Consider the following 25,284-nt stretch of genomic DNA (forward strand, 5'->3'; position numbering starts at 1 on the left):
ATCGCAATATATCGAATAGTGACATGTGTATTGCAATACGTATCGTATCGTGAGGTGCCATGCGATACCCAGCCCTACATCTACTGTCCTGCTCTGATCTTCTTTTCTTTTTGTTTTATTTTCTTCTATGTCCTTCAAAACTGAAGTTCTGTAAAGGACACAACTCTGGGCTGTCCTCTACAGGTCAGATGGAGTATCACATATCAGTCATAGTACGCATGTTACGAATGTGTCCGTTGATGCAGAGGGTCAAAACAGTATACCTTGAAAGGTATATTCACCTATGCTGTTACGTCCTGTGTGCAACCGAAGTATACCAAGCCTTAAAGGGATATTTTACCCAAAAATTATAATTTTAAAGTAAACGATTTACTCATGCCATCATGCCATCCCAGATGCACCGAGAATGCAAATCGCCAAAACCACTTCTGTCTTTTTTTTGTGGTTTTTTGGAGCAGCAAAGTTTTGAACCCCATTCACTTGCATTGTATGGATCTACAGAGCTGAAATATTCTTCTAAAAATCTTTGTGTTCAGCAGAAGAAAGAAAGTCATACACATAGCATGAGGGTGAGTAAATGATGAGAGAATTTTCCTTTTTGGCTAAACTACCCTTAAAGTATTAAAAATTAGTGTATAGTGTGTCCCACTCTGTTTGTGCTATATGGATGAATGATACCTCAAATTGCATAGCATTACCTAACAACAATCTAGCAACCACCCAGAACACCCTAACAACCACCTAAGAATGCCCAGCAACTCAGAAACACGCTAGCAACTACTTTACAACTCACAAACAACCACTCAGAACACCTTAGCAAGTTCTTGACAACAACCTGGCAACCACCAAGAATACACATGTGGCAGCGGGGGCGTGGTCAAGCGCCCGTCCGGGAGAGAGAAGCGGTAAGGGCGCTCACACCTGGGCCAAATTATGACTAACACCTGTCTCTAATTGCAGTAGAGTGAGGAGAGCGGTGAAAAGCCAGCGGCACGCAGAGACAGAGGGACTCGACCAGAACAAGCCAACCCACTAAGCTTATGTTATTGTGTGTTGCTTTTGTTATAATTATTTTTGAGACAGACATTAAAACCCTTACCTTTTTCCCTGGAACCTTAGTTTCCTGTCCTCCTTCCGTGAGGGTTCTACACTGGTGCGAAACCGGGACATTAAAAAAAAAAAAACCATAATAATGGAACAGAGTAAGCCCCATAGAGTCCTCCCAGCTGGCTGAAGTCCTCCAGTCCCTCGCGACACTCCACCAGAGCCACCAACAATCCCTGCTTGAGCTCCGGCAAGACCAGGATCGTCGTTTTTTGAAATCATGCGGGCCCAAGCAGAGGACCGGCTCGCCATCCGAGCCTCCTCAGCCAGGAGGCAGCTCCAGCCGCAGCAGCGACCACGGACACCACGCCACATTGCCCCCACCAGCGTTACAGAAGATGGGGCGGTGAGACGACCAGAGGCCTTCATCGACCTCTTCGAGAGGCGGCGGAGATTTGGGGGTGGCCCCAAGACCAGTGGGCAGCCCGATTAGTCCCTCTCCTGTCGAGGAAGCACAACTTCGTGGCCCAACAACTGCCGGCAACAAGCCTCCTGGCTTACAATGATCTCGCGAAGAGCCATCCTGCAGCGGGTTGGTGGGTCCCCAGAGGAAAGTCGCCAACTCTTCCGGGCCTTGAAACTGGAGAAATCCGACCGCCCGTTCGCGTTAAGCCCAGCGGCTCCGTGATGCGTGTCGGAGGTGGCTGCTTGCGCGGGACAGCGGCGTCGAGGACTTCGTCGACCAGGTGGTACTGGAGCAGTTTGTCCAGCGTTTGCCCGGAAGGCGGCCGAGTGGGTCCAGTGCCACCGCCCGGCGTCGCTGGAGGAAGCCGATCCGGCTCATGCGGAGGACCACATGGCGGCGATTCGAGGCGGATGAGCCCTCTCTGTCTGTCTCCCCTTTCCCTGTGTCTTCCCTGTTTTTTCCCTCCCCTCTTCCCTCTCGCTCTGCTCTCTCCCCAGGGTCCGTTCCTGCCCCCGCAGGCGTGGAGCGTTCAGCGCCCAGCTCCCGGTCTTAGGAGCGCCCACCAAGCCCTTCTCCATCCTTCAGCGCTCTCCTCCTCAGGTGGGAGCCCGCCAGCCTGCAGTGCGGCCGCAGCGTCTGGGCGGTCTGCTGGAGGTGCGGAGACCGGACCACTTCGGGATCAGTGCCCGCTGATGGAAATAGAGGCGGTGAGTGCGGGTCTCCGATGCTCCACAGGCTGCCCCGATCGGGCTGGAGCGTGCAGTTCGGTAAGAATCCAGGGGGTACATACCAAGCTTTGTTGGATACCGGCTGTAACCAGACCACCATCCACCAGCGCTTGGTTCAACCAGAGCTTTGGGCTCAGCTAAACTGGTGAGGGTAAGGTGTGTACAGGGGATATTCACAAATATCCGTGGTGACTCTGGCGATCAAATTCAGGGAGAAAAACATAGTGTAGAGGCAGCGGTTAGTCCCGCCTCACCCATCCGCTAATTTTGGAGTGCGGATTGGCGAATTTTAGAAAGCTATTGGAGGGAGTTTGTGCGGATGGGTCCTCTTGCGAGTGAAGGGGTGTGTGATGTCGCGATGCTTTGGCGGAGGCGGAGCCAGGGCCGTCCTCGACTGCTCAGTGGCGTGGGAAGAGGCGAGGTGGGCGCTCCTCCTCTCCGGGAATTCCGGGAGGACTTCCCCTTGGAGCAGTCAGCGGGATGATACCCTTAAGCACGCCTTTGACCAAGTGAGAGTGATCGATGGTCAACAACTCCGGCCGGTGTCGCCGTCTCATATCCGTATTTTTAAACTATTAAAGATAAACTATACAGGGTGGCGCTGGGGCGCCCAAACAAAGGAGGAAGTAACACAATTATTGATTCCGCGGGCCGTCGGGAAATGGTTTTCCAGGCGGCTCACTATATCCTATGGCGGTCACCTAGGGAGCGAAAAACACTTCTCCGTCTAATAGCCGCTTCTATTGGCGGGCATTGGCGATGGCGATCCGCAGGTGGTGTCGCGGCGTGCGCGAATGTCAGCTGGTAAACCCACCGGCCACCCCAAAAGCGCCTTTGCGCCCTCTACCGTGTCGAGGTCCCCTTGAAAGAATTGGGATGGACCTCGTCGGGACCGATAGAGCGGTCAGCAGCGGACATAAGCCGTGTTAGTCCTAGTGGATTGCAGCGGCGATATCCGGAAGCAGTGCCTCTGAGCAACATCTCCGCGCGTAGTGTTGCAGGGGCACTCTTCAAGATAATCTCCGGGTGGGGATTCGAAAGAAATCCTCACCGATCAAGGCACAACTCTTATGTCCACGGACGCCCGCGAACTTCACGAGCTCTTGGGCATTAAATCGATTAGCACTAGCGTTTACCATCCTCAGACAGATGGCCTAGTGGAGCGGTTTAATAAAGCAGCTCAAAAACATGATTAAGTAAATTAGGTACGCGATGACGCTAGAAATTGGGATAAGTGGCTAGACCCCTGTTATTTCGTGATGCGAGAGGTCCGCAAGCCTCCACGGAGTTCTCCCGTTTGAGCTGCTGTGCAGGCGGCGCCCAGCGGTGTCCTCGATGTCATCCGTGAAAATTGGGAGGAGGACCTTCTAATGCCAAAAATGAAATTCAATACGTTCTTGATCTTGAGCAAAGCTCCACACACTGGGGCGATTAACACAAGAGCATTTGCTCCAAGCTCAAGAAGCATAGCGCCGGCTGTATGACAGGGGTGCTCAGCTACTGAGGAATTTGCACGGGAGATAAAGTGCTTGTATTACTCCCAACATCGAGCTCAAAATTACTCGCCAAGTGGCAAGGACCGTTTGAGGTCACCACGGCCAGTAGGGGATCTCGATTATGAAGTCAAGCGATGCCGATAGAGGTGGCGTCAAATATATCACCTCAACCTCCTGAAATTGTGGAGGGAGGCGGCCTCTGTGGCGTTAGCCCGCGGTAGTTCGGAGGGCGGAGCTCGGACGGAGGTAAACAAAAACTACAATCTTAACACTCCGGTCACTTGTGGGGACCAGCTCTCACGTGACAGCTCACAGAGGTTTCGAGTTACAAAAGAGTTCTTGGGGCGTGTTTTCCCTCTCCGGGCGTCTGAACCTCATACAGCACCACATCGAGACCGAGGCGAGGCGGTGGTGCGTTACCGCCTATAAGCTTACCCGAACATAAAAAGAAAGTGGATTCGGGAAGAATTAGATGCAATGCTTTCGATATAGACGTAATAGAGGAATCCCACAGTGATTGGTCCAGCCGGTTGTTCTTGTTCCCAAGAGTGATGGGTCGGTTCGGTTCTGTGTGGATTACAGGAAAGTCAGCGGTGTCTAAATTTGTAGCGTACCCAATGCCCGTGTTGATGAACTGCTCGATCGGTTAGGTACTGCTCGATTTTACTCGACCCTGGATTTAACAAAGGGCTATTGGCAGATCCCTTGACACCAATGTCCGCGAGAAAACAGCCTTCACCGCGCCGTTTGGATTACACCAATTTGTGGCGCTTCCTTTCGGTTTGTTCGGGGCCCCAGCCCGTTCCAGCGACTCATGGATCGGATCCTCAGACCGCATACAGCGTGCGCCGCTGCCTATTTGGATGACATTATCATCTATAGCAATGATTGGCAGCGGCACATGCATCATCTGAGGGCGATCCTGAGATCGCTGCGACGGCGAGGCTCACGGCAAACCCTAAGAAGATGTCGCGGTTGAGCGTGTGGAGATGCGGTATCTGGGGTTCCACTTGGGTCATGGCCAGGTCGTCCCCAAATTGAAAAAGACTGCGGCGATTGCGACTTGCCCTAGACCTAAGACCAAAAGGGGGTGAGACAGTTCCTGGGGCTGGCTGGCTATTACAGAAGATTTGTGCCTAATTATTCGGACGTCACCAGCCCGCTGACTGATCTCACTAAAAGGGGGCTCCAGATCCGGTCCAATGGTGGAGCAGTGTCAACAAGCGTTCACGCAGATTAAAGCTGCACTTTGTGGGGGCGGCTTTTACATGCACCTGATTTTTCTCTCCCTTTTATTTTGCAGGCGGGCGCTTCAGACAGAGGGCTGGGGGCGTACTCTACGCAGCTGGTGGAGGGAGGCGCCGGTGCTGTACATTAGTCGGAAGCTCTCCTTAAGGGAGACTAAGTACAGCACCGTGGAAAGGAGTGTTTGGCCATCAAGTGGGCGGTCCTCACCCTCCGTTACTACCTGCTGGGGCGGGCCTTCACCCTCTGTTCGGATCATGCCCCACTCCAGTGGCTCCACCGCATGAAGGATACTAGCGCCCGGATCACCCGTTGGTATCTCGCTCTCCAGCCTTTTAAATTCAAGGTGATCCACAGACCGGGGTGCAGATGGCTGCCGCCGACTTCCTCTCCAGAAATGGGGAGTGGTAGGCAGGCGGATGGCGCCCGGCCTGAGTCGGGCGGTGGGGGTATGTGGCAGCGAGCGTGGTCAAGCGCCCGTCCGGGAGAAAGCGGTAAGAGGCTCACACCTGGGCCAAATTATGACTAACACCTGTCTCTAATTGCAGTAGAGTGAGGAGAGCGGTGAAAAGCCAGCGGCCGCAGAGCAGAGGGACTCGTCCAGAACAAGCCAACCCACTGCGCTTATGTTATTGTGTGTTGCTTTTGTTATAATTATTTTTGAGACAGACATTAAAACCCTTACCTTTTTCCCTGGAACCTTCGTTTCCTGTCCTCCTTCCCGTGAGGGTTCTACAACACACAATCATAAATCCCATTGTTTGGGAGACAAGAGCTGTTTTTAAAAAGACTTGGATGCTTTTCGGCTTAGACAGTGCATATTGATCTTCTTCAAAATAGATGTGCCAGAATTAGCACAAAGCTCCTCTTTCTGTGGAAATTGTGTTTATATAGGATATACAGGCAGATCAAAAGACCATTTTAATAATAGAACAGGACGCATAAGTCTGCATTTCTCCGTTTTTGAGACATGCTCATCGGCTAATGCAACATAGTACTAACAAATTGTATTCTCTGAAGTTGGGGGGCCTGGGTAGCTCAGCAAGTAAAGATGCTGACTACCACACCTCACTCAGGGCATGCTGAGTGACTTCAATTGGCCTGGTTGCTAGGGTGGGTAGCGTCACATTGGGTTAACCTCCTCATGCTCACTATAATGTGGTTCGCTCTCAGTGGGGCGCATGTTTAGTTGTGCATAGATGCCGCGGAGTATAGCTTGAAGCCTCCACGCGTGCTAAGTCTCCGTGGTAATGCACTCAACAAGATTTGTCCCCCGTTACCCAGATTAAGGCGAGTCACTATGCCACCACGAGGACTTAGAGGGCATTGGGAATTGGCCATTCCAAATTGGGAGAAAAGGAAAAAAAATTACATCTCTGAAGTTGGAGGTCATACAGATGTAAGAACAGAGAGAGAGAGAGAGAGAGAGAGAGAGAGAGAGAGAGAGAGAGAGAGAGAGATGGGAGGAATGCAGAGGTTGCTCATCAATCTAAGCATAGAGGACAGAGGATGTCATGGCCATGTATGACATATTGGTAAAAAAAAATCACAAATTCTGTGACACCATATGATAAATATCAGCGCTCCCTAGGAGTGACATATAAATACATGGGACACAAATACCACCATCTTCCAACCAATTACCAAACTCAGTATATGAAGGGTTGACAGAAAGATGGATTTTGCTTTGGTTCAGAAAAAAACTTTATTTAGTGACTTGTTAAATGTCAGCTTATCTGATGACATTAAGAATTGTTGGCAGAGTTTTAAGGGATTCAAGAGGACTAAAATTTTACTAATCTAAACTTCATGGATATTCATATATTATACGAGGCATGATAAAATTCTAAAAGTAGATTTCATGAGTGGTGGTGGTGGCGTAGTGGTCTAAAGCACATAACTGTTAATCAGAAGGTCACTGGTTCGATCCCCACAGCCACCATCATTGTGTCCTTGAGCAAGGCACTTAACTCCAGGTTGCTTCGGGGGGATTGTCCCTGTAATAAGTGCACTGTAAGTCGCTTTGGATAAAAGCTTCTGCCAAATGCATAAATATAAATATATAAATATAAATGCATAAATGTAAATGTAAAGATTTTCTAAGAAAATGTGAGTGGTGCTGGACGGGTTACATATAAAAATGGGTAGGCTTAGGGGTTTGTTCAAATACCAAATCCTAAGTATGAATAGTAAAAAGAAGAAGAAAAAATATATATTTAGGAAACAAAAATCAAGTGATTCTCAGTGCTAAATTACCTGGAGACACTGTCTTTATGCGGACTGGATGTGGACAGGAGTTAAGGACCCCTCGCACGTCTCCTAAGGTCAGCCCCAAAACAGGAGTTCCTCCGATTTCTAAGATGATATCGCCAACTGTGATCCCTCCCCCTGGTGCAGCGGTGACAAATGGAAACTCTCCATAATCGGCTCCACCTCCAATGAAAATGCCCAGCTCCCCCGAGCTGCCCACCAGGGGTACGAAGCTCTCCTGCACTTTGGAACGCCAGTGCAGTTTCTTTACTGCAACCTTAGACATGGCAATCAAACTGAGGGAGAGAGAGAGAGAGAGAGAGAGAGAGAGAGAGAGAGAGAGAGAGAGAGAGAGAGAGAGAGAGATTTAATATATGTCAGTAGGGACAAAGCACAAAAAATCGAGCTGTCAAAACATTAGTGTACTGGATGCATGAAAAGACCCAATAGTTAGTCTATGATGTTATTCAAAGTCATAATAGATTTAGCGTTTGATAATATAGTGTTGCACAATACTGGAATATTAAACTTTATAATCTGGTACTAAAATAGGAGCACACATATCAAGGAGGGCAGGAGGTCAATTTGAGCCCATAAATCAGTGGTTCTCAACTGGTGTGTCATAACCCAAAAATGGCTCACAGATCTGTTTTGATAGGGTCGCGGACTGCAGGAAAAAACAATGCTAATTATGGTTCATCAAACAAGTAAATATCAATGAAAATTGTACGTTTCAGCCCAAAACTGGCCAGTTAGTTCATGGATTTCTTCTCCGCCAGCAACATGTGTTAGACTGATAAATCACCCTTTTGCTGTTGTTCATTCATTTACAAAATAAATAAATTTTGTATTGGAATTATATGTAATGTTAATTCAGTTAACATGCCTATTCAGTTCATGGTAATATTTATACATGTCAATGTTTGAATATATTTTCATTACTATTATTATGTTGGGTCGCCACTTGATGACCAGTGTAAAATTTGGGTTATGAAGCAAAACCAGGACCACTGCCCTAAACAAACACAGAGTATGTTAACATTTCTATGTGGGCTGTAAGCACCCTCCAGACAAATCAACAGATGCCCTCTCTGTAGGAGGCACAATGACCACTACACAAGCTTGCTTCATCAAAACAGTTGGTGCAGACCTTCGAGGCAAAAAAGTCATTTGATATATATGTCTTGCATCATTTGTTTGCAGATGCCATTTGGTTTTATATTTCAAGTAATTAAATTCATACATTTAGTGTGGCTTAAGTCTCCAAATACATTTGAGCTGCTGTGTAGAGTATTTTCAACAGAATCCTCTAGAACTTCAATTTTGGGACATGTGCTCTGTCATAAAGTTGACCAGAACAAGGTTGCATACACAAAATTGCTATTACATAATGTAAACACTATAATAATGCAAGTGCAACTGTGTCTACTATTCATGTTTACTCAGCATAAATTTAATTTCTCAAGGCATGATTATTGAAAATTAATTTTAATTCTGAAATATAAAGTATATTACTTTTTACAGAGTTGAAAAATACATTTGACAAGTGATTTTTATGTGTATTTCCAATCATTGTGTTGTTTCAGTTAAATGACACTTAAAGTATCATGTTTTTATTTATTTATTTATTTTTATATGTAACATAGTAACATGGTTGGCATGATACCCCTCATACTCTGGTGAATTTTTGGGCAGCTGCCCACAATTTTTAAAACTCAAATTTAAAAGCTCACCATTCACACATACTGTGTACGAACTGCAAAAACTTGGTCTCATTTTTCACATTTGTTTTGTTGTTGTTGTTGTTGTCCTAATTTTTACACATGTAATTCTGGTACTGTTTACTCTACCTCACTTTGAAAAGTCTTATTTCATTATACTAGATGGCAGCAAGCTAAATATTTTTTTTTTCTCTATCACATTCCAAAACAATATACAGGTCTGAAATGTAGGTGGCACTCTAACTCATTTTAGCCCTCAAAGATGTGCTCGTCCATAGACATTCAGTCTAATTTTCAGATCATGCACCCCCCTTGTTGTTAAATTGAATATCTTGGCCTCTGAGTGGACTAGAAGCTCACTCTATGTGTCAATAGAAAGCTGAAGTGTGCAATGATATATACATATATATATAGTTTCGAGGCCTTATTTTATGTAACATAAATGCATCAGTAGTGGTTATGTCTGAAAGTTCAGATTTCAATCTTTCAAATGATACCTCACATATCTGACTTACTGTACATATTCGGAGACTTTAAAGTCTTTTCATGATATAGTGCCGCCCTTTGGACCTGCCAGCGGATCAATAGAGTTTATGCTTTTGGACATGCATCATAATAATACCTCTTTGATGGGCCAAGTGGTATCACGTTAATACCATTATAAATGTATATGGTAATAATTTAGTGCCATGGTATATATTAAAGTACCATGGTAATTCCGTAACATCACCATGATGCCACCACAGTACTTTTTTAAGGGGAATCAGTACCCTGAATCCCCTTAAAATGTGTAGGAGGTATGTGGAACACAAAATTATGTATTTCAAAGAATGTTACAATCAATAATTTCAATAAAATGACAGTGGATAGTGTCTTACTTTAGTGCTTATATGAGCACCCAAAAGTGTCATTAAAGTAGTCCATGCAACTTGTGTCACATTCCAAGAACTTCCAGAAAAGGGTCATTATGAGTCGCATGGACTACTTTTATGACACTTTTGGGTGCTTATTTAAGCTTTAAAGTGAGGCACTATCCACTGTCAATGTATTAAATGTATGGGCTATGATATTCATTAAAAAAATCTTCCTTTGTGTTCTGCAGAATGACATATGGGTTTGAAAAGACAAGAGACAATTTTCATATAGGCTACTAAATATTCCTTTTAACATTGGTTCAAATAATTATCAGAATTGACAAGAATATATTAATCATAAGCTACTAAATGATTACAGGCCTAAATTACATAAATTGCCACCCACTTTTTAGTCAAATAAATGTCGCTCAGCAAACTTATTAGATTCAAAACAGTTTCAGCTTCAACAGACCCTCTGATGTAAACGTGACAGACCACAATTCAGTGAGACTTGGATGTTTAAATACAAGACCTTAAACATGCAGAGATGTCCCACTAAGTGACAGTTGGCCAGGCGAGTGTGAGGGGCAGGTGCAGTCTGAGAGCGAGCGCTTTGAGGCATAACAGTATTGGAGCAGCACTGTCATTCCCAACCCAGCTCCATCCAGTCTCGTACTCCAGAGTGACTTTTAAGCAACGCTGACGTGTAGATATCCAGCGAGAAACAGAAAGGGGAAAGAGCGAGATAATCAGAGGGGAAGATTTTAGACAGGACAGATGGCGAGGGAGCGCGAGGGGCTGACAGTAGAGGGAATGAACGTGAGAGAAGGGCAGGGAGTCAGGACACACAGGAAAAGATGGAAAACGCAGTGGTAGGTTAGTTAGAGGACTGATGCAAGATAGAGGAGGAGATAGCTGGGGGGAAGAGAGGATAAGGATGAGATAAGATGTGGAGAAAAAGGGGAAAACTCCAGATCAAGTGGTCAAAAAGTAAAAATAGAATGAAATTTCTATTGCCTTTCAATCATTATCATGTTAAATGATTGCAAGGGATGATTCCATCAGGATGATATCAGTTCAGTAACATTGTTAAATACAAAACACACAAAGCCCCTAAAATAGCACCTGGTGGATTTAAAAGCTTTTTATTCTCTTTCTACAACCATAAAACACTAATTTATAGCTTATTGCTAGATAGCACTTTAGTTGGCATTCGGCACAATAGCACACTCTTCTCATAATTGTCTCTGTAACATTGTCACCATCAGAGGTTTTCAAAAATATCAATATTTTCTAATTGGTGATCGATGCAATCCTAACCAGGGGTCAGATGTAGGTGTAGTCAACCTGACTCATGCGCAGAAGTAACCACGGTTACTGCATCCAAGTGTCCCCTCAGGCTGGCAGACCCACCAGGCTTAATGAGGCTAATTAACAGCATGAGCAGCATCTGAGGACACATGACTAATTGTTTTCACTCATGTGATTGGCCAATCGGTCATTTATACTGTCCCACCCCCCAGAGATCCGGAAGCTGATAGGAGAAGTCTTTTTTTTTTTCAACAATCGCAACAGACACTGAGATAGACTGAGTCAGGCTAAACACAGGCTGCCTTTGGCACAGGAAGAGGAGTGCTGGATATGACCTTGGAGCAGGCAAGCTCAGGTGTCCATGTACAAAGGGGCGGGATAACACCCAGTATACAAATACACAAACATACACTGTCTCGCTGTGTCCTTCTATTTCTATTTCCGTAACATTCTGTCATTATTTATTCACCCTCATGTTGTTCCAAACCCATATGATTTTCTTTCCTCCATGGAACACAAAAGGAGAAGTTATGTAAAATGACAGATTCAGACTAATGCTAACATTTTCATTTTTGAGTAAACTATCCTTGTAAGGTTGGAGGTTCATTGACAGAAGGCATTGTTGGAGTTTGGGCAGTTTGTTATTGAAATAACTAACAGTCAATGGGTAGGGATCAATCATTTGTTATGTGAGATTAAATGAAAGGCGTGTGGGCCATGGCAAAGTGATGCATGTATATACAAAGACATGCACACACCTTAAAAGGATAGTTTACACAAAAATGAAAATGTTAGCCGCAGTCTGAATCTGGTACTCTGCCTAACATCTCCTTTTGTGTTCAGCGGAAGAAAAGAAAGTCAAATGGGTTTGGAATAACATGCAGGTGAGTAAATGATGACAGAATATACCACGGAGCACTTTATTAGGAACACTATGTTCCTAATAAAGTTCTCAGTGAGTGTATGTATACTTTATAAATCTATATCTATCTATCTATGTGTGTATATATATATATATATATATATATATATATATATATATATATATATATAGTTACAGTCAGATATTTACGCAAACCTTAGCCAAACACATTTAAAAACAGTTTTTCACAATTCCTGACATTTAATCATAGAAAAAATTCCCTTTCTTAGGTCATTTAGGATCACTCCTTTATTTTAAGAATGTGAAATGTTACAATAATACTAGAGAGAATGATTTATTTCAGCTTTTATTTCTTTCATCATATTCCCATTGGGTCAGAAGTTTACATACACTTTGTTAATATTAGGTTGCATTGCCTTTAAATTGTTTAAATTGGGTCAAACTTTTTGGGTAGCCTTCCACAAGCTTCTCACAATCAGTTGCTGGAATATTTGGCCCATTCCTCCAGACAGAACTGGTGTAACAGAGTCAGGTTTGTAGACCTCCTTGCTCACACAGGCTTTTTCAGTTCTGCTCACAAATTTTCTATCGGATGAACTTTGTTGTCCTTAAGCCATTTTGCCATAACTTTGGAGGTACGCTTGGGGTCATTGTCCATTTGGAAGACCCATTTGCAACCCATTTCAATTCCTGGCTGATGTCTTGAGATGTTGCTTCAATATATCCACATAATTTTCCTTACTCATTACAGACACTTTTATCCAAAGCGACTTACAGTGCACTTATTACAGGGACAATCCCCCCGGAGCAACCTGGAGTTAAGTGCCTTGCTCAAGGACACAATGGTGGTGGCTATGGGGATCGAACCAGCGACCTTCTGATTACAAGTTATGCGCTTAGCCCACTACACCACCACCACTTCACTCATGATGCCATCTATTGTGTGAAGTGCATCAGTCCCTTCTGCAGCAAAGCACCCCACAACATGACACTGCCCCCCCCCCCATGCTTCATGGTTGGAATGGTGTTCTTCAGCTTGCAAGCCTCACCCTTTTTCCTCCAAACATAATGATGGTCATTATGGCCAAACAGTTAAATTTTTGTTTCATTAGACCAGGTGCAGTCTGTTAGGCAGAGTGACAGATTCAGACTGCGGCTAACATTTTCATTTGAGGCATAACAGTATTGGAGCAGTGCTGATATTCCGAACCTGGCCCCATCCAGTCTCGTACTCCAGAGCGACATTAAAGCAACGCTGACGTGTAGATGTCCAGTGAGAAACAGATAGGGGGAAGAGCAAAATAATCAGAGGGGAAGATGAAGACAGGACAGATGGCGAGGGAGCGTGAGGGGCTGACAGTATGAAGAAATGAACGTGAGAGAAGGGCAGGGAGTCAGGACACACAGGAAAAGATGGAAAATGCAGTGGTAGGTTAGTTAGAGGACTGATGCAAGATAGAGGAGGAGATAGCTGGGGAGAAGAGAGGATAAGGATGAGATAAGATGTGGAGAAAAAGGGGAAAACACCAGATCAAGTGGTCAAAAAGTAAAAATAGAATGAAATTTCTATTGCCTTTCAATCATTATCATGTTAAATGATTGCAAGGGATGATTCCATCAGGATGATATCAGTTCAGTAACATTGTTAAATACAAAATGCTGTTTCCTCCAGCATCTTCACAAGGTCATTTGCTGTTGTTCTGGGATTGATTTGCACTTTTTGCACCAAATATGTTCATATCTAGGAGACAGAATGCGTTTCCTTCCTGAGCGGTATGATGGCTGCGTTGTCCAATGGTGTTTATACTTGAGTACTATTGTTTGCACAGATGAACGTGGTACCATCAGGCATTTAGTAATTGCTCCCAAGGATGAACCAGACTTGTGGAGGTCCACAATTTTCTCTGAATTCTTGGATGATTTCTTTTGATTTTCCAGTGATGTCAAACAAAGAGGTGCTGAATTTGAAGGTACGCCTTAAAATACATCCACAGGTACACCTCAAATTCAGTACATATCCTATCAGAAGCTTATTGTCTAAAGGCTTGACGTAATTTTCTAGAATTTTCCAAGCAGTTTAAAGACACAGTTAATTTAGTGTATGTAAACTTCTGACACACTGGAATTGTGATAGTCAATTAAAAATGAAACAATCTGTCTGTAAACAATTGTTGGAAAAATTACTTGTGTCATATACAAAGTAGATGTCCTAAACGACTTGCCAAAACTATAGTTTGCTAATATGAAATCTAAATGTATGTAAACTAAGTGTACTGACTTCAACTGTACATATAAATATACACTGGTGGCTAAAAGTATGGAATAATGTACAGATTTTGCTCTTCAACTGATCACAATGTATATTCAGGACATTAAAACCAATTTAAGCCCACCGGCAACTATAGTTGCCGCAGTGTATAATTGTCATTTTCCATTTGTAAGTGTTTTTCTAGATGCTATCCATGTTTTATATCTCAATGACTTGCAAGAAAACAGCCAAATTGTAACGGGTGTGGGGAAATCAGGGGAAGGCAGACGGGAGGTTGGATCTAAGTGCGGCTTTATTTACAGCGATAAGTGAATAAAAATACATGAACAAATGAAAAGTCCACGATGGGAAGAAAATCAAACTCAAACACAAAATAACACACAGCTGGTGCGACAGACAGCGAACATTCACGAAAGGCAGGGGTATCCTCGAACGAACAAGGGGAACGGAGAGAGAGAGCAACGAGAGAACATCAGTATGAACAGGAAACGTCAACATTCAACACGAACGACAAGGGAATGGAGGAACAAACAGGGTTTAAATACACAAGGACACAATAAAGACGAAACGAGACACAGGTGAGAACAATGATGAGTGCAAGCAGTGAGGGAGGCTGGGAATTGTGGGAATTGTAGTTTTCTACAAGGACAGTGAGACTCGGGGCAGACAACAAGGAAAACGTGACATGGAATGTGATCAGTGAAGGGTGAAACAGAAAACACGGGGCAGACAACAAGGAATCGTGTCACAAATAAAGGATTTCAAGAAAAAAAAAAAATGGTGTTCACTTCCTTCCTGTCACATAATGCTGTCAACTTCCTACCCCTTCTTCCAGGAAGCATGGCAAAGTCAAACCCTCCCAATAAAAGGTCATTTTCATGTTACTACTAAGTATTTGTTTTTTACATATATAAATCTACATAATCATGAAGGTCTCTAGAATCACCCAAAAAAAAACAAATATTACAAGAGATCTATAATGTCTTGTATACTTAGTCAAAAGTCCAAGCGGCAACAATAGTTGCCGGCGGGCAAATACCTTGTAAGTACATATATCATTGGGAAATGGGGTATACTGTGTTAATAGGTTAATAAATCAAGGTTATTGGTGTTTTTATAATATTCCACCTAAACATAACTTAAAGCATGGGATTAATTGCTGTATTTTATCTTTTTCAAACTTTTATGATATTATGTCCTGTAAGGGGCAAAATATTGAGACCCCTTCATCCATTTTGGATGCGTTTCATTCTAATCGGTCAAGGACCCTAATACTTTTTATGACTAGTAGCTTATGATTCCATTATAATGTTGACATTCAGACAAGTAAAGAGTTTACATTTACATTATTTTATGAAATCACCTACAGTATAAAGACTGAAATGCACATATGGGAGGTGTTGACCTGCATGACCAATGTGTAAACCGTTACCGGATTGGCATCCGATCAAAGAAGTGGTGGTGGCCATGCTACAGCTGGGCACTCAACAGTGCTATGGTCAATGCCTGGTGTTATTAGAGGTACATGAAGGTGTAATGGGAAGTGGGAGGTGAGGCTGCGGGGTGGCAGGTTAGAAGGATGGGGTCTATATGTTAGGTGGCATGACACAAAAACAAAACATGTATTTATTAATTATTTCATTCATTCAAAACCCACCCATTGAAATTTTATTCTTTCATTCATTCATACCAGTCATGTAAAGAGGGAGACAGAGATCTCCTCTCTTTCCAAAGGCTGGTTGCCCAGAGTTTTCTCCAGCGCCATGGGAGTTAATGCATTAATTATATTTATTTTAATTTAACTTTTTGATACACAATGCCCTGTTAGGGCAACTTGATGTCTGCAATTTGTTCTGCACTATGTTCCACCACTTTAAGTAAATGGGTTTGTTGATGACTGTTTAAATCCCCATATATATATCAAGATAATTTCGACATTTTAATAATTTATTTTCAAATTCAAGAAATTATAAGCTAGAAGCAGCTTTTTTGGGTTTGCAGTGAATGTCTTTACACATAATAAATTTGTTTAAGAATAAAGATTGATCTGTTGAAAGCAATTATTTTGAGAAAGATGCCAAATGTTCTCCTCCTATTCAAATTTGACATTGAAGGCGTGCATACAACATATTTGCCCACCAGCAACTGAAGTTGCCGCACATTCAAATATGATTTTCAAGAAGAAGAAGAAAAAACTTGGGAAAATAAATGCAGAACATGTTCATATAGGACACTATTAACATGACTATATGCATGAAACCATTCATAAAAATTTGGGCACAAATGGGTTAACAACATGAAAAATTACTACTACAATTTGAAAAAAAATATTCAAAACTTTTTGAAATACTTCAAAGAGTGCTCATCAAAAAATCCTCCATGTGCAGCAATGACAGCTTTGCAGATCTTTGGCATTCTAGATGTCAGTTTGTCCAGATACTCAGGTGACATTTCACCCCACACTTCCTGTAGCACTTGCCATAGATGTGACTGTCTTGTCAGGCATTTCTCACACACCTTAAAGTCTAGCTGATCTCACAAAAGCTCAATGGGGTTAAGATCATAACACTCTTTTCCAATTATCTGTTGTCTAATGTCTGTTTCTTAGACCACTCGAACCTTTTCTTTTTGTTTTCCTGTTTCAAAAGTGTCCTTTTCTTTGCAATTCTTCCCATTAGTCCTGCACCCCTGAGTCTTCTCTTTACTGTTGTACATGAAACTGGTGTTGAGCGGGTAGAATTCAATGAAGCTGTCAGCTGAGGACATGTGAGGCATCTATTTCTCAAACTAGAGACTCTGATGTATTTATCCTTTGTTTAGTTGTACATCTGGCTCTCCACATCTTTTTCTGTCCTTGTTACAGCCAGTTGTCCTTTGTCTTTGAGACTGTAGTGTTTGTATGATATATTTGTTGTTTTGTTTTTTTTTGCCATTTTTTACCTAATATTGACCTTAAGACATGCCAGTCTATTGCATACTGTGGCAACTCAAAAACAAACACAAACACAATGTTAAGCTTCATTTAATGAACCAAATAGCTTTCAACTGTGTTTGATATAATAGCAAGTGATTTTCTAGTACCAAATGATCAATTTAGCATGATTACTCAAGGATAAGATATTGGAGTGTTGGCTGCTGGAAATTGGGCCTGTCTAGATTTGATCAAAAATGATCTTTTTCAAATAGTGATGGTGCTGTTTTTTACATCAGTGATGTCCTGACTATACTTTGTGAACAGTTGAATGCCACTTTGGTGAATTATAGTACCAATTTCCTTCCGATACAGCAAAAACTGTACATTATTCCAAACTTTTGGCCACCAGTATATATATATATATATATAAAGACTAATCAAAAACTTTTGTTACAGTGTGTAATGAGCTAAGACTACACTCTTACCTTTTTGTTCACTTCGATCCATCTTTAACTCTGACATCTGAGACCTGAGAGCTGCGTATTGCTGATTTTCTTCACGATAAGATACAAACCGTGACACATACAGTATATTATGATTCAATACGTTGCGAGCCATCACGTTATAATCTAGCTGCACCAAGCATTGGACAAGCGTGGCAGAGTGTGCATCAACCGGTTGCAGATTGAATCTCCCCTTAGATTGGGTTACTTCACATGACTCATAGACTCATACTGTATTTCACGATGACACTGCTTCTGAATTGACTTGTTTTTGCATTATAATTCCCTCATACTTTGCGATCTACAGCACCTTTTAGGGTGTTTGGAAGTTTGGAGTGTGTTTGGACTGTGAGCTCTGTTTTCTTCCTCTCCTCAATCAGGCATGAGCTGCAGTTTTCATATGATCTTAAGTTACATTAAATGAGATAAAACGACTATTCAACAACAAAAAGTTTTGTATACAATTTTTTATTGTCAACGTTGTCGATAACGTTAACTAATCGTTTCACCCCTATTCCAAAGATACCAAAGGAGCTTTATTAAGACAATATCGAGCAGAAACAAATGTCAAAAACAACAGCAGCAAAGTAGTGCCCTCAACTGATAACTTTACTGAGTAACATGGCATAAAAATGGCATTAAGCCTCAATAACTTACAACTACAATACTATGAATACACGCAAAATGACTGACAGGCAGAAAGAGTCAGAGACCATGGCACGCAGACACATTTCTTTTATGTTTACAGAGTCTAGTGCTGTCACAAAGACCGGTGAGGATGTCTCCACACTTATTTCATTTACAGTATATCTTGCAGGGAGTTGGTAATTTATTTTTATATACCTTTCCATGAAAAAAATCTCTCACAGCACCTTTAACATGTCACATATGAGTGAGCCGATTGGCTAACAGATAACAAGCTTAAGAACCTATAAGCTTGTGCCACATAGAGTTACATGGCTGAACTTGAGTTGCTTATTAGATTTACCAACATTTGAGTGATTTATTTCATTGTATCTCGGTAAAAGAGTTTTGCAGAAAAACACAAATTTCCTGTCTTGTGACTTAAAATTCCCGAGCACAAATATTTATATATTTAAATATTTGATACATACAGGATCTGGATGGACCAACTCAGTTTCCAATATTTCACCAAGACAGGCACTTTAACCATTCACACAAAGTCACAAACGTTCTTCTTGCATATACACGAGAGCACATACATGAATGCTGGAAAGCAGACAAGACAGCGTGTGTGTACTGAATTGAGTCTGTATTTGGTGTTAATTAATATATATATATATATATATATATATATATATATATATATATATATATATATATATATACATACAACAGTTATTTCCGGTCCTCTAATCTGATTGGATGAGAGATGTTCCATGAGCACTGTTGGTCTGACACCAGCAGCACTCGGACTCTTCACTGTGTGTGTATCACTCCACTTGTGTTCGTGCAGTTCTAAACTAAAGTGTAAGAGAAGTGCAGATCTATTAAGAGCTACTGTTTGTCTTTTTTTTTACATTACAAATGTTAACCAGAAGGTAGTGGCAAAAGATAATTTTTGTGTGTAATATGAGGCAGTTAGGTGACGTGAAGTGAATCCGCATCAGCCGTTTACATACTACAGCTCTTCGTGATTGCTTATTACACTTACTACAATACTAAAGTTAGGAAATAGCTTTAAATGGCTTTAAATGAACATTACGGCTCATCACAGCTGAGAGACACAACAGACTGATTAATTACACATTAGGTGCTTTTTAAAATGGAGGAGGACATCCCGGTTTCTATAGTGATTGACTCTTGCGCAATGGCTACCGCGAAATAGGGAGAATTACCCCTGCTTGGATGCTATTTTTCCACTGAGAAAGCTGATCATCAGAAAGCTGACAGCATCTATGCTTGGATGTGGCAACAAGTGATCACACACGCTCTGTTTCTCTATCTCACACACACACACACACACACACACACACACACACACACACGATTACCTGTGGCCGAATCACCGCAGTGCTGATGTGATATTGCTTAAATATCCTGTATAAATACTGTATATTACTTAATATTAAGAAATATTATAAAAATATAAAAATATGTGTTTTAGTATTAACTTGATACCTAAGCATTGGTTCTTCTGACATCAAGATACAAAGAACATTCTGGGCTTTTTGGAAAACATTCATTAGCCCCAGTAGCCCAGCCTTAGCGCCACACATGCCCACAGCACTCAATGTTTTGACTTTCAGATATTACAAAAGTAAGTGTCATCAAGTGTAACTGTCAGTGCTCATTATAGTTGTTACACTAATGCAATATTAAATATCACATCCCTGCCCATCTGCTTGTTGTATACGGAAAGATCAAGCAAATATATTCCTTGTTACACACTCAAATGTCTAGAGGTGTCTTTGTGTGAAACAAACTGTCAACTCCAGTTGGTTAGAGATGGCATGCGCTGTCAAACACATACACCGTGGAGGCTACACATCCTCATGCTCTCTAGTCTAGACTGTCAGCCTTGTTCAACGGCATTAGATGCATCTATATTCAAAGGTCGAAACTGTTTCTCTTCAGAGAGATGAAATCCTACCATGTCATTGCTACAACTAAAAAGAGCAAGCAGCACTTTGATCTTACTCTAGGGGTCAAAAATACATAAGATTTTCCTTTTAACCTTACTTTTTTACATTCATTTTCATTTAATACTGATTACTTCATTACAGATCACCAAATGTCACCCAATATTACAATAACAAACAGCATGATTTTATAACATCATTCTCAAATGCCTGGAGTCTTGAACACAGAATGCTGTAAGTTCTATAGAAATGCATATTTTACATGTAGTGTTGAAAATGCTGACCCTTATGGTCAGGAAATAGCTGACCACCCCATATCTGTTTACGCATCAACCACTTAATTCTGCTATGATGGCTCACCAGTGAAATTCCATACAGTCACGGAGCAAAACAATATGACACATCTATCTATTCTACCGCCATTGTTGATTTTCTCTCTAAATGTATCTATTTCTTCTTAATACTTATTTTAAGGGACCAATCTTTATTCCAGGAATACGCATGGTAGTTCATTCATGAGAACATGAATAACTAATGCTATAGACTATGCATTGGGTATGAGAATAAAACCGTACTGTTATAGAGTCATCATGTGATTCAGCTTTGTGTGTCTGCTCGTGGTCAGAATATGGAACAATGGATGTTCGTCTCTGTATTCATTATTATAGTTGACATTACCCTAGACTGCTGGCAATATAGAGACTGCTTCATCAGAACACTATTTTCAAAGACCCCATGAAATAAAACTTAAGAGTTTTGTGGTGTTTGTGTGTTTGCTTATTTACTAAAGCATTTGATACAATGTACTTATTATGTACATATTTTTTGTACATTTAAAGTACCTGCATTTAATTACATCTATAGTTACACTGTTATCCTTAACCCTGATACTAATCCTTACTCTTGCCCTACTCCAACCCTTACCCTAAACCCTAACTGAAAATCTAAACCCAAACCCCAAACCTGTACCTCAACCTCAGTAGCAGCAAACATGAATCTTGTGAGAATTTTGCATAACAATATGTAGTTACACAATAAGTACATTGTATTGTATGTATTTTAATGTTAGTACATAGTAGTTAAAGACACCTAATATAAAGTGGGACTGGAAATAAAAATCCCTTTTAGCAGACCTACATAATCCAGAGATATAAACGAGTGGCTGAAGTTTATTTTTACCACAGTCTTTCATCATTTCTGTCTGACCTTAACTGTTTGTGCAGCACATTTAAGAGCGGATTGTTTTGTGAACCTGTCACAATGTAATTCATGCTTTGCAAAGAGAGGCTGGGGCAGTGCAAATTATATTATACCAGAAAGCAAACCTGTGATTCATGACTTTTCTCATTTCATATGCAAAAAGGGCGTTTACATAGACGTCTTGAAAGGGGTCATGACAAGAGGAATCAAATTTTCCTGTAAGTTTCAGAACTGAAAACTTCCTTTTTATTTATTTAACATTTATTTAAACCAAGCTGCAAAAATGGCTCGTTTGTAATTCGTGGAAATTGTGACATCACAAACACCAAATACATCTGCATATGCAATGCAAATTTGTCATCATTGCACCCTTGACCCCTCCCACTGGTGGTCAGTCAGTCACAAAGGTGAAGAGCAGAGAGATGGGTCTATAATGGGAGATTCATCCAAAGTGGACTTACACAGGACTCCATGTGTCTGTCTGGTTTTAAATGTTTTTTTACATAATCCTGCACTAGATGAACAGCTTTGACCATTATCATACATCTCCCACCGCTTTTAAAAGATGCAATGTTAAGCTAGAACTCTAAAAAGGATCCCCCATCGTGTTTCTTGTCTTGCTGTTTTGCTGTTTGGAAGGCATCCTGGACTGTTTTTGCACTCATCTGTGATATTTTTAATTGTTGGTCTTTTGTAAAAATGCACTCGATGGACGTCTTTAATCGTTTTCATGCATTTCCGGTGATGTGCGGCACATTTTAAAAGCGGCAAAAAACACGTCTTATTCTGCTTCTGCCACTTACTGGGAGATACACATGCAGTCCTGTGTGTAAATAAACAGGGAAATGTGAGATGTGAAGACCAGCGTCTCTGCTTTGGCCCGTTGAAGCTGATTGAAGCACCCAACATCGCCATAAATTGTATAGCATTTGAGTATTCATAAGATTTCGGTGTGAATGTCTTGTGAACCAGCCACAATATGATTCAAGCTTAGCAAAGGAACTGTTGTTGAAAGATGGAGCACTAAAAATTGGACTATAGGACAAAAAACTGTAATTAACTCATTTAATTCATGAATATTTCATACCATGACTGTTTGATAGTTCATGCTGTTTGATACATTCAAATGAAATGCATTGGGTGTAATGCAATTTAGTTTTGGTTACTAATGTCATTGTAAAAATACAAGGCACATTTAAATACTAAATACCTAGTATCATAGAATTAATGTTACATCGACTACAATTTTGTAAACGCTTTCTACGTTTTGCTTCAGTTTCCAGGTCGAATTTCCAACACTTATTTTTCACTCTATTACTCACCACCCTGCTATGTCTTTATACCAAAACACTTACTGTAACGCATCATTTGAAAAATTATATATTTTTTAAACACATGCATTACAGACCCACCTACATTTACACACTTATTCCAATATTATTAGCCTGCACTGTAACTCACCTGACAGAATATTGGACTTTGAACTCGGAGACCGTGCCTCGAGACAAGCCAAGGACACTAGCAACTGAAGTGAAAGTGAAGCAAAAGTGCCATAGTCGTAACACGATATGAAGTGGTTGCTTCAGTAAATGTGCTTTTCCTGTTGAATTTCTTTTAAAACACTATCGGTTTGGTTTAGGTGTTTAGGGTAAGAATGACTGTTTTTTACCTATAATTTTTTAAGACACTTTTGGTTAGGTTTAGGTTAACGTTTTAGGTTAGGGAGGTGCGTTTTACTAATTAAAACATGCATCTTATATTCACTTTCAATTCAATTCATTTACAACATGATTACAACATCATTTCACTCACTTTTGGTGCCCCCCACTGGACATTTCACTGGGAAACTGCAGCCAAACGTGTAATAAGGCATGCCATTTTGGTTTGCAAAATTTTTGCCATTTTCACATAAATTTCAAGAGATCAGGCTGTTAAATACACTTAATTACTTTGCATAACAAACATCGTGCCTAACATATTACCACGTATAGTATTTTAGACATAACTTTGTCAAATATTTTTAATAACCTGAATTAGAGCAGTTATGACACCCCTTCTGTTCTAACCTGTATTTGCTTGTGACCCTAATCTTTGCATCCCTCTCTGCTGGGAGAACTGCTGGAGGTCAGCCAGCTTGTGAATCTTAAATTACAAATGACCTCTAAACGAACCTGAGCATCCACACAGACCGATGTTCTATACGTCTGTATAGCATCACATCTCCCCATCTAATCACTCTTGGACAAGGGATGCATTAAACCCTGTGATGCTCAATCCTGCCCAAATCTGGGGCACTGGTGTAGCCGACAATCACAGACAGCCTTGACAGATTTTAAAATAAAAGATTAAATGTGAGCGGGACAAAAAGCACGCCCCCTACATTCTCAAATACAGGTCACACACACACACATTAGATTTAATACCCATGACAGAAGCTCAATATAAGGGTTATAATGTAAACCTGCTGCAATAAATTTATGTATGACAATCATGGGAGATGAAATTATGGATATTTTTAAACTTTGTGCCTCTACTCTCCTGAGCTGCCCCTGTCTTGTGTTTATGTGGCAAGTAAACAAAAAGAGAATGTGCCGACTTTGCATTCTATACCGAAATGATCCTTTCCAAAAAATTAATGGAAATGTACAGTAAACGACTTTGGAGAATTTAGTCATAGATCAAACTGACAATGCAAAACTGCATGCCTGAAAGCTCTTAATAAAGCAGTATGTTAAGAGACCATTGCATACCATGCATAAGGGGTGTTTTACTCCAATTTTTGTGCCTAAGACTCCCAAATTTAAATCTAAGTAATCCTGATTCAGTGGCTAAATCTGCTGAAGGTCCCATAATGGCTAGTATCACCTTTAAAGGAAAATTAAAGGTTTAATAGTTTAAGGTGCAAAATGAACTGTTAACAGTTTATTCTCTGAAAGCAAGTCTAAATATCTTATATGTTGCTTCAGGTGAATGTATCTTGTTTTAAGGATTTCATCAGGTCAGCATGAGAGCTGCATTCCTTGTCTGGATATTCCTTCCTTGTCATGCAGAGTCAGCTGTCATAGAGACAGACTGAGTTTGTCTCTATGAGAGCTCTATGAAGATTTCTGAGGGACGATTCAGCTTCCCGATACCTCCCACTTGCCTCATTTGTGACTCCCAAGGGATCACATGCCCCACAAGCCCCTCAATCTCCATATACTGCATCTATGCTGATACAGTATGTGCGTGACAAGCTTCGGCCCTCTGCAGGAGCGCACGGCCTTGTCACGTTTGACGGTTTGTCGGTTACATCTCCTGCTGCATCTGGCGAGTGGTCAGTGGATGACGCTGCCACCCTTCCCCCAGTTAGGGCGCGAAGCATGCACGCACCACTGACAAGGAGATGCTTCAAGTCCTTTCAAGGGTGGTTGAAGAACTTGGTCTCGAGAGGTCTCACCTTGATGATTGGTTCTTGCAGTCCGGACACTGTCAAGTGACTGCGTTCCGCGGATCTGCCCCGCTCTTCACTGTAGTTCATAACAAACTGACAAAATCCTGCCGCACATCTTATTCAGCTTGTTCGCACAGTGATTCCACTCTCATCAATAAAGTGGACCATGGAGAAGACAAAGGTTATGCCATCTACACCCTGTGGAAGAGTAGTAAGGCGTGGAAATCACGGCCAGTTCATCCTTCCAAGCTGTGTTGACTGATGTCCGCACTGGCTGTAAAAACATACATAGTGGCAGGTCAGGTTCAACACTCCATGCGATGGCGGTGCTCCAAGTTTTCCAAGTTAATCTCCTCAAACAACT

At 41.6% G+C, this 25,284-nt stretch overlaps 1 pseudogene; it reads right to left on the bottom strand.

The window, feature by feature from the left end:
- The window catches only part of LOC127620572 (membrane-associated guanylate kinase, WW and PDZ domain-containing protein 1-like), a 121,761-nt pseudogene that overhangs the window by 84,303 nt on the left and 12,174 nt on the right, over window positions 1–25,284 (bottom strand).

Source organism: Xyrauchen texanus, chromosome 27 (assembly GCF_025860055.1).
Source record: "Xyrauchen texanus isolate HMW12.3.18 chromosome 27, RBS_HiC_50CHRs, whole genome shotgun sequence".
Taxonomy (NCBI): domain Eukaryota; kingdom Metazoa; phylum Chordata; class Actinopteri; order Cypriniformes; family Catostomidae; genus Xyrauchen; species Xyrauchen texanus.